Raw genomic sequence first — 8,713 nt, forward strand, 5'->3', positions numbered from 1 at the left:
ATTAAAACATACTTTGCCATATTTTTCCCAGAAGGATACCTAATTGGGCGGTTTGAGGGGTGCCAGATATAACAAGAAATAAGACATGTCTTTTAAATAAAGGAAAAGTTCAAAGGCATCCTGCTTGATACTAGACTCAAATATATAAATTGAGGAATAAAATACAACCAGAAAACACATGTATAACTGCGTATGAAAAATACAGAGGAGAATTTTTAAATGAAATATATTTTTAAATATTAACTAGTACATTGGAGAGGACAGCATTCACCAGGCCAATGTCAACATACCTTTAATGCAGGAACTCAGGTTCCCCATAAGAAAGACCAGAATCTGTGAAAATGACAGCAAGCATGTTCAACCTGCTATGAGCTTTGAAAAACTCAGCACAGACAGTGGCAGTTAGGACCGAGGGCAAGATATACCCAATCACATAACCATGGCGACAGGAGCATCGTCAACATCTCAGCGTAAAGTCACAATGCGTATTGTGAGGTCCACTTTCTGCTTCACCAACAAGAGTGCTTTCACACGCACAGGAGTGTCATTAAACATTAGGCGTTTTACTTCAAAAAAAAAAAAAAAAAACCCAAGCTCATTAATTATTATTCTGTGCTTATTAAAATAAGTTTTAGGAGGAGAAATTGTGTACCCCAAAATATACTCAATGGCAAGAATTTCAAACTGAGCAGGGGCAAAACCGATATGTTAGTAACAACCAGAAGTTCCATTCTCAATTTGAAATTCCATTGCCAGATATTTCTACCATTCCTGAGTCATCTAGTATTTCTAGAACCAATAAGCAAACTGTTCAGAATTAAATTAAAGAGCATAAATAGATATTCAGTTATAAAAGTCACATTTCTGTAAAAAGTGACATCTTTTAAAGTCACATTTTTGAAAAGTTGTAGTTCCCTAAAAAGTCATATTTCTACCATTCCTGAGTGATCTACTGTTTCTAGAACCAATAAACTGTTCAGAATTAGATAAAAGATAGTGTTAGTTGATATTAAGTTATAAAAATCATATTTCTCTACAATATAATTATCAAACTTAATTTTTCCACTTATCTCTATATATTACTATGCAATTATTTATCTCCCAAACTTTGTGAATTCACAGAGGAATTTGTCTACCCTTGTGTATGTAAATAGCTGGCCATTCACTGAGTACTTAAAGCAAAAAAATCACTATATTTTCACCAGTGCATCTTTTTTGGGGGGTGAACACTTTGGGTGAAAACATATAATTTTTAAAATTTGAGACAGGGTCTCTGTCACTCAGGCTGGAGTGCAGTGGCGTGATCACAGCTCACTGCAGCCTTGACCTCCCAGGCTCAGGTGATCCTCCCACCCCAGCCTACTGTGTAGCTGGGACTACAGGTTCTTACCACCACGCTCAGCTAATATTTCGTAGAGACAGGGTTTTTCCGTGGTGCCCAGGCTGGTCTCCAACTCTTGGACTCAAGCAATCCACCCACCTTGACCTCCCAAAGTGCTGGGATTAGAGACGTGAGTCACCACGCCCAGCCTAACACATATAATTAAAGTGTTTCTGAATGCAGAATTTTAGATAGCTTTCAAAATGTATAACTGCATGTGTATTCCGGCTGATAAATCAACACCCAATTGCAAATCCTTTTATGATATGCTCAAGAGAACAAGTTGTTGAAAGGAACATGACCTGCCCTAATATAAAATAGAACAAATGAAAATTTTAGGGTTAAGATGAGAGAGTTGCTATGTTTCAAAGAGAATAGGTACCTTTCATGATGTAAATATTATAGTACTAATGTCTATCATTGCTAAGTACAAATCTCTAGAACAAATAAATAGGTCACGAATGATGTATACCATCTGCATTAATATAGATGATGCTGTATTTTGTCCAGCGATTATAAAACAGAGGGTATAATGGGGGTAGGTGCTGAAAGGATAGGTCATTCTGTGTTGTTACAAACAGAAAATTTCAGTGGCTTCCAGATTGAACAAATATATGCATATACACAAATTATATATATATATATACACACACGCACATACATTGATACTATAGTTATAAGTGTATTTGTATACTCAGAAATGCAGCAAAACTAAAAAAAACAAACAAACAGATTCACATTTCTGAATGCCCAATTGGAGGAGAAAATTTAAAAAGAAGTAGGAAATACAGTGAGAAAATGTATCCATCCTATTAGAGGAACTGATATCTTTCTTAAGTTTAGAGAGGCAGGCTGAAATACTTAAATGTTTAGGATATGAAATTTAATTGTACAAGTATTTTTTTCCTTGAATTTCCCAGACCAAAAACACATCATTTGATTAGGGTGCATTTTTATAGTACTTAACAATCAAGATTTTGAAATAAAACATTGATGATGGTGAAGAATTTCGATAAATCCTGACATTGTCCTAGTTGAAAGAGGTTAATATGTTTTTATATGTGCTAAGAATTGTCTAATTTAAGAACACAATGATGTTGTTATGACTCGGGAGGCTGAGGCAGGAGAATGGCATAAACCCGGGAGGTGGAGCTTGCAGTGAGCTGAGATCCGGCCACTGCACTCCAGCCTGGGCTACAGAGCGAGACTCCATCTCAAAAAAAAAAAAAAAAAAAAAAAAAAAAAAAAAAAAAAAATACACACTATGAAAAGTACCTGTAGGTTCCTGAAAATATTAAAAGTATAACTACCACCCCAGCCAGCAATCCCACCACAGAGTACACATTTAGAGGAAATGAAATCCTGGTGTCTAAGAGTTATCTGCCTTCCCACGTTTCCTGAAGCACTAGTCACAATAGCCAAGATACGGAATCAACCTACCTGTCCATCCACAGATGAAGGGATAAAGGACCTGCAGTACATGTACACGATGAAATACTTTTCAGCTCTAACACTTCCAGACATCATATCATCTGCAGCCATGTGGAGACACCTGGCGGACAATAGGTGAAATGAAATGAGCCTGGTAGAGAGAGACCCACACTGCATGACCTCAGGAACGTGGAATCCAAAAAACATTGATTCCTAGAAGCAGAACATCCAATAGTGGTTACCAGAGGTTGGGAGGAGGAGGGGGCCTGGGCAGAGATTGGTAATGGGTACAAAGTGACACTCAGATGAGAGGAATACATTCTGGCATTCTATACCACAGCAAGGTGACTCAGGTCAACAGTATCAAAGCAAATTTTTCAAAATAAGCTGGAAAGAATGGCTCAGAACGTTCTCTCCACAGAGAAATAATAACTGTGGGAGGTCACAGAGATGCCAGATATGATGATTTGATCATGAGGCTACACAAAAATATATCAAAATGTCAGGATGCAGTGGCTCACGCCTGTAATCCCAGCACTTTGGGAGGCTGAGGCAGGCGGATCACGGTCAGGAGATCGAGACCGTCCTGGCTAACACGGTGAAACCCCGTTTCTACTAAAATATGCAAAAAATTAGCTGGGCGTGGTGGTGAGCACCTGTAGTCCCAGCTACTGGGAAGCCTGAGGCAGGAGAACGGCATGAACCCGGGAGTCGGAGCTTGCAGTGAACCGAGATTGCGCCACTGCACTCCAGCCTGGGCAACAGAGAGAGACTTCATCTCAAAAATATATATATATATATATTTTTTTTTCATTTTATATATTTAATTATATATTCATTCATTTATATATTTAATTATATATTTTTTCATTGTTATAGACTATAACAATGAAATTGTCATCAAATTCTATAACAATGAAATTGTCATCAAATATTGGTACTATTCACTCTATCTGGAGCAAGACAGTATCAGAGTATGGTTTTGATGTATGTTTTCGTAAGGATTTGCGATGTTGAGAATCTTTGCTTTTTACCTTCTCTTTTATCAACCTCATGTCTTCAGGTCCTTCACCCAGTCTTACATATCAAAGTGAAACAAGTGCACAGTAACTCAGTAAACATCACTAATCATGAAAAAAAGAAAATGAAAACCACACTCACAGCACCTTACACTAGTCGCAATGAATGTTACCCCCCAAAAGATGAAAAATAGTAAAAGAAAGGCAATTACTGGTGTGAGTTTCCAGAGACTCCTCTCCACAGTTGGTGGGAAGGTAAACCGGTATACACATTACAGAAACAACTTGGACCTTCCTCCAAACCTTCGGACTACAACTACTGTTTCAACCAGCAATTCTCCTACTAGGTATACACTCAAAGCAACTGAAATCAGGACACAGAAGAGAGATCTGCTTTCCTGTATGAATTCCAGCGCTATTCACAAGAGCCACGATAAGGAATCGTGTACCTGTCCATTACAGATAAGGAATAAAGAAGCTGTCCTATGGGTAGACACCAGAATGCTTTTCAACCAGAAAAGTATAAGGAAATCATACCACGTGGAGCCACAGGGTTGCACCTGGAGGACACGATGGTAAATGAGATGAGCCAGGCAGAGGAGGACAGAGAAAGACAAACCTTGAGTCATCTCACTCATTCAGAATCTAAAAAACATTATCTCTAAGACTTAGAGAGTGCAATAGTCATTACCAGACCTTGTGAAGGAAGAAGAGGGATGGCTAGGGAGGAAATGGGAGCACAAAAATCACCACTACCATATGCAAATATAAGCACATAGGACCAGGTAAAACTTGATAATTTCTTTTCTTTTCTTTCTTTTTTTTTTTTTTTTGAGATGGAGTCTGGCTCTGTGGCCCAGGTTGGAGTGCAGTGGCACGATCTCGGCTCACTTCAAGCTCCGCCTCCTGGGTTCATGCCATTCTCCTGCCTCAGCCTCCGAGTGGCTGGGACTACAGGCGCCCGCCACTGCGCCCGGCTAATTTTTTGTATTTTTTAGTAGAGACGGGGTTTCACCGTGTTAGCCAGGATGGTCTCGATCTCCTGACCTCGTGATCCGGCTGCCTCGGCCTCCCAAAGTGCTGGGATTACAGGCGTGAGCCACCGCGCCCGGCCAAACTTGATAATTTCTACAGGGAGAAGGAAGCAATAAACCAAGAGACAAGGCACTGTAAAGACTGGGAAACAATTATGGAGAAAATTCCTATCTCTGAAAGAGTTTCTCATATAACACATGAAATAAACTGACACCACGAAGTTGGAAACCAACAATGATGAATACCCAAGCTTAAAGGACCTGAACAGTCCTGTCTAAAGAAAGACAGGAAATTGAATCACAGCTTAAAGAAACATTTCTCATCATCACTAATCTTTACAAAAACAGAAATCAAAACCACACTCAGATACCATCTCATTCCACTTACAATAGATATTATCATATAAGACAAAAGTAAAAATTGTTGAAGGCTTCTCGGCTTGGTTCTGTCTACTGGTGTAGACTTGCAGACAGGAAAACTCTTGTATACCGTGGGTGGAAATGTAAATTAGTAGACACACTATAAAAATTAGTTTGAGCTTCTTCAAACTCTAGTGTGAGGTAGAGGTAGTGCAACTGTCACTCCAGATACCAATCCCACCACTGGGTACACATTTAGAGGCAACAAAATCCCTGTGTTAAAGAGATATCTGCCTTCCCATGGTGACTGCAGTACCAGTCAAAACAGCCAAGATACGGAATCAACCTTACTTGTCCATCCACAGATGATGGCATAAAGGAACCACAGTAACATACATAATGAGTGTATGTATGTTATGTTATGGCTGAAGAGTATAGACATGATGGAATACTCTTCAGTCATAGCATTTCAGTAAATCATGTCATCTACAGCCATGTGGAGGAACCTGGAGGACACTGGGTGAAATCAAATGAACCTGGTAAGAGAAAGAACCTGACCACGTGATCTCTGGCATGTGGGATCAAAAAAAAAAAAAAATTATCTTCTGAAACAGAATATCCAATAGAGGTTACCGGAGGCTGGGAGGGGGAGGGGAACTGGAGAGAGATTGGTAATGGGTACAAAGTGACGCTCAGATGAGAGGAATCCATTCTGGTGTTCTGTGTTAGACTAGAGTGGCCAGAGTTAACAATACTGAATAACAATTGTTTTTTCATTAGCTGGAAAGGCTCCTCGGCTCGGTTCTGTCTACTCGGCAGCGCAGGGGCTGGCAGCAGAGGAGCAGGAGCCGAGAGCCGCGCTCCCCCGAGAGTTGGGCAGACGAGCGCCCGCGCCCCCGCGGCATCAGGGGCCCCTCCCCGGGCCTCAGCGAGCACCAGCCGCGACAACCCCCGGGCCTCCTCGCGCCCGAGCCTGAGCGGCCCCGGGGTTCTCCGGCGCCCCCTCCCTCGCCCTATTTTTTTTCCTGCTGTCGGTGCCGCTACCGCTTCTGCTGTCGGTGCCGCTACTGCTTCTGCTCTCGGTTACGGCAACAGAGCCGCCAACCCCACCTCCGGGTCGAGGCCCCGGGTCCCCCAGAAATGCTGACCCCACCAGCGATCGAGGCCACCCCTGAAGGCACCCTGCGGCCGGCGGACGGCCGACTCCGTTTCCTAAACGGCTGCGTGCCCCTCTCGCATCAGGTGGCCGGGCACATGTACGGGAAGGACAAAGTGGGTATACTGCAACATCCAGATGGCACGGTTGAGAAACAGTTACGACCACCTCCAAGGGGCCCAAGAGCGCTGGAATTCTATAATACGGTTTATGCTGCTGACTGTATTGATGCTACGAAAATATTTGCCAAAATATTATGGTATCTAGTCACCTCCCACTGCACCAAACGATTTATACCTAAAACTGGAAGATGCGACCCATACATTTAATAAGCCCTGTATAATGGATGTAAAGATAACGGCAAAAAAGCTCTGATCCTTTTGCCTCATCTGAGAACATTCAGCAACAGGTCAGCAAGTACCCATTAATGGAAGAGATTGGGTTCCTGCTCCTTGGCATGAGGGTTTATCATGTTCGTTCCCACAGCTATGAGACACAAAACTAGAATTAAGGAAGCTGCTTAACAAAAGAAACTATAAAGGATGGAGTCTCCAGATTTTTTCATAATGGGTACTGCTTAAGAAAAGATGCTGTTTGTTGCTGCTAGCATTCAGAAGCTTGAGAAAACTGCAGTGGTTTGAAAACTAGAAGCAGTTTAACTTTTTTTTTTTTTTTTTGGAGACGGAGTCTGGCACTATCATTCAGGCTGGAGTGCAGTGGCGCGATCTAGGCTCACTGCAACCTCTGCCTCCCAGGTTCAAGTGATTCTCCTGCCTCAGCCTCCAAAGTAGCTGGATTACAGGCACCCGCCACCATGCCCAGCTAATTTTTTGTATTTTTAGTAGAGAGGGGATTTCACTATGTTGGCCAGGCTGGTCTCCAAAGCTTGACCTCGTGATCCACTCGCCTTGGCCTTCCAAAGTGCTGGGATTACAGGTGTGAGCCACCGCGCCTGGCCCAGAAGCAGCTTAATTTTTATGCAAGTTCATTACCGTTTATGAAGGTTCATCTCAGCCAACCACTCCAAAATTGAATGACAGAACTTTGGCAGAAAAGTTTTTGTCCAAAGGACAACTGCCAGACACAGAAGTACTAGAGTACAATAATTTTCATGTGTTAAGTTCCACAGTGAATGGAAAAAGAGAGGCTTCAGGAGGCAAAAGCTTATCAAAGATGGATGCTCATCACAGGAAAATGTATACAAAAAAGCATCACAGTCAGACTTCATTGAAAGTTGAAAATCTGAAGCAAGACAATGCGTGGAAAAGCATGTCACAGGAACATTTAAATGGAAATGTACTTTCCCATCTGGAAAAAGTTTTCTACCATCTTCCCACTGGTTGCCAAGAGATTGCTGAAGTGTAAGTGGGAATGACAGATTTTGCTCAAGTGTACCCTAGCAACACAGTAGATGAGGGATATGTTTATGGGCCAAAGCATTTAGTTTCTGTACTTTGAAGTAGTTTAGACAATTGGATCATTTGTTGCAGTCTTTTAAAGGGGTAGGTCAATCATAATGAAGAGCAGCAGCCAATATCTCTCTGCACCTGTAATGCTACGTAAAAAATTTGTATTGTGAGTTGACATTTTATTTGTCTTTATACTTTCGGAAGAAAGGTTAACTTTTTCATAATCTTACTCAGGAAAACTAATTGTTTGTTCATTAGAAAACTATGAAGAGTAAAGAAACTTAGGAATGTTAAGCAGGGAATGTGGTGGCGCATGGCTTAAACATCTTTTTGGCTCAAGCAAAATGCAAACCATTATTCAGTCATGAAGAGTTTAGTTAGCTTTCTGTAGCCAATTCATGAGATCTCTGCCCACCCAACCTTGACAACGAGCCATATCTAAACTATTACATTATTAGAACACCTACCAAAATCTCAGGTAGATGTTCTTAGTATTGCTATGGTAGCAATAAGTAACAATAGTAAGCACAGGTAGATGTCCTTAGTATTGCTATGTATGAAGTTATTAAAACTGGAGAAAATTCTACTTCAGAAATAAGTACTGTTTAGGTTTTATATTAAAAGTTCAGACCAGCATATCAAAGGGTGCTTCTTAGTGAAATGATTTAAAATTGTTGCATTCCAAAGGCATGTTTTCTCTTTGATTTTTACATCTCTCTCTTTCTTAAAATATTATACTTCATGAAAAAGACAATTGACATGGATGACAACAAAAACAAAAGTCTTGAAATTAAGGGCACACTAACTGTTCTTACCGGGGTTAGGAGAAGAGAGATGTTATTCTCAACGAACAAAATATTTTTCTTTACAATCTTTCATTTATGAGAAAATTGGAATATAAATTTATTACATTGTGAAAAGTA

At 40.8% G+C, this 8,713-nt stretch overlaps 1 pseudogene; it reads left to right on the plus strand.

The window, feature by feature from the left end:
- The first annotated feature begins 6,280 nt into the window (after positions 1 to 6,280).
- Positions 6,281 to 7,887, plus strand: LOC115892831 (annotated as a pseudogene).
- Positions 7,888 to 8,713: the final 826 nt, after the last annotated feature.

Source organism: Rhinopithecus roxellana, chromosome 13 (genome assembly GCF_007565055.1).
Source record: "Rhinopithecus roxellana isolate Shanxi Qingling chromosome 13, ASM756505v1, whole genome shotgun sequence".
In the NCBI taxonomy this organism is placed as follows: Eukaryota; Metazoa; Chordata; class Mammalia; order Primates; family Cercopithecidae; genus Rhinopithecus; species Rhinopithecus roxellana.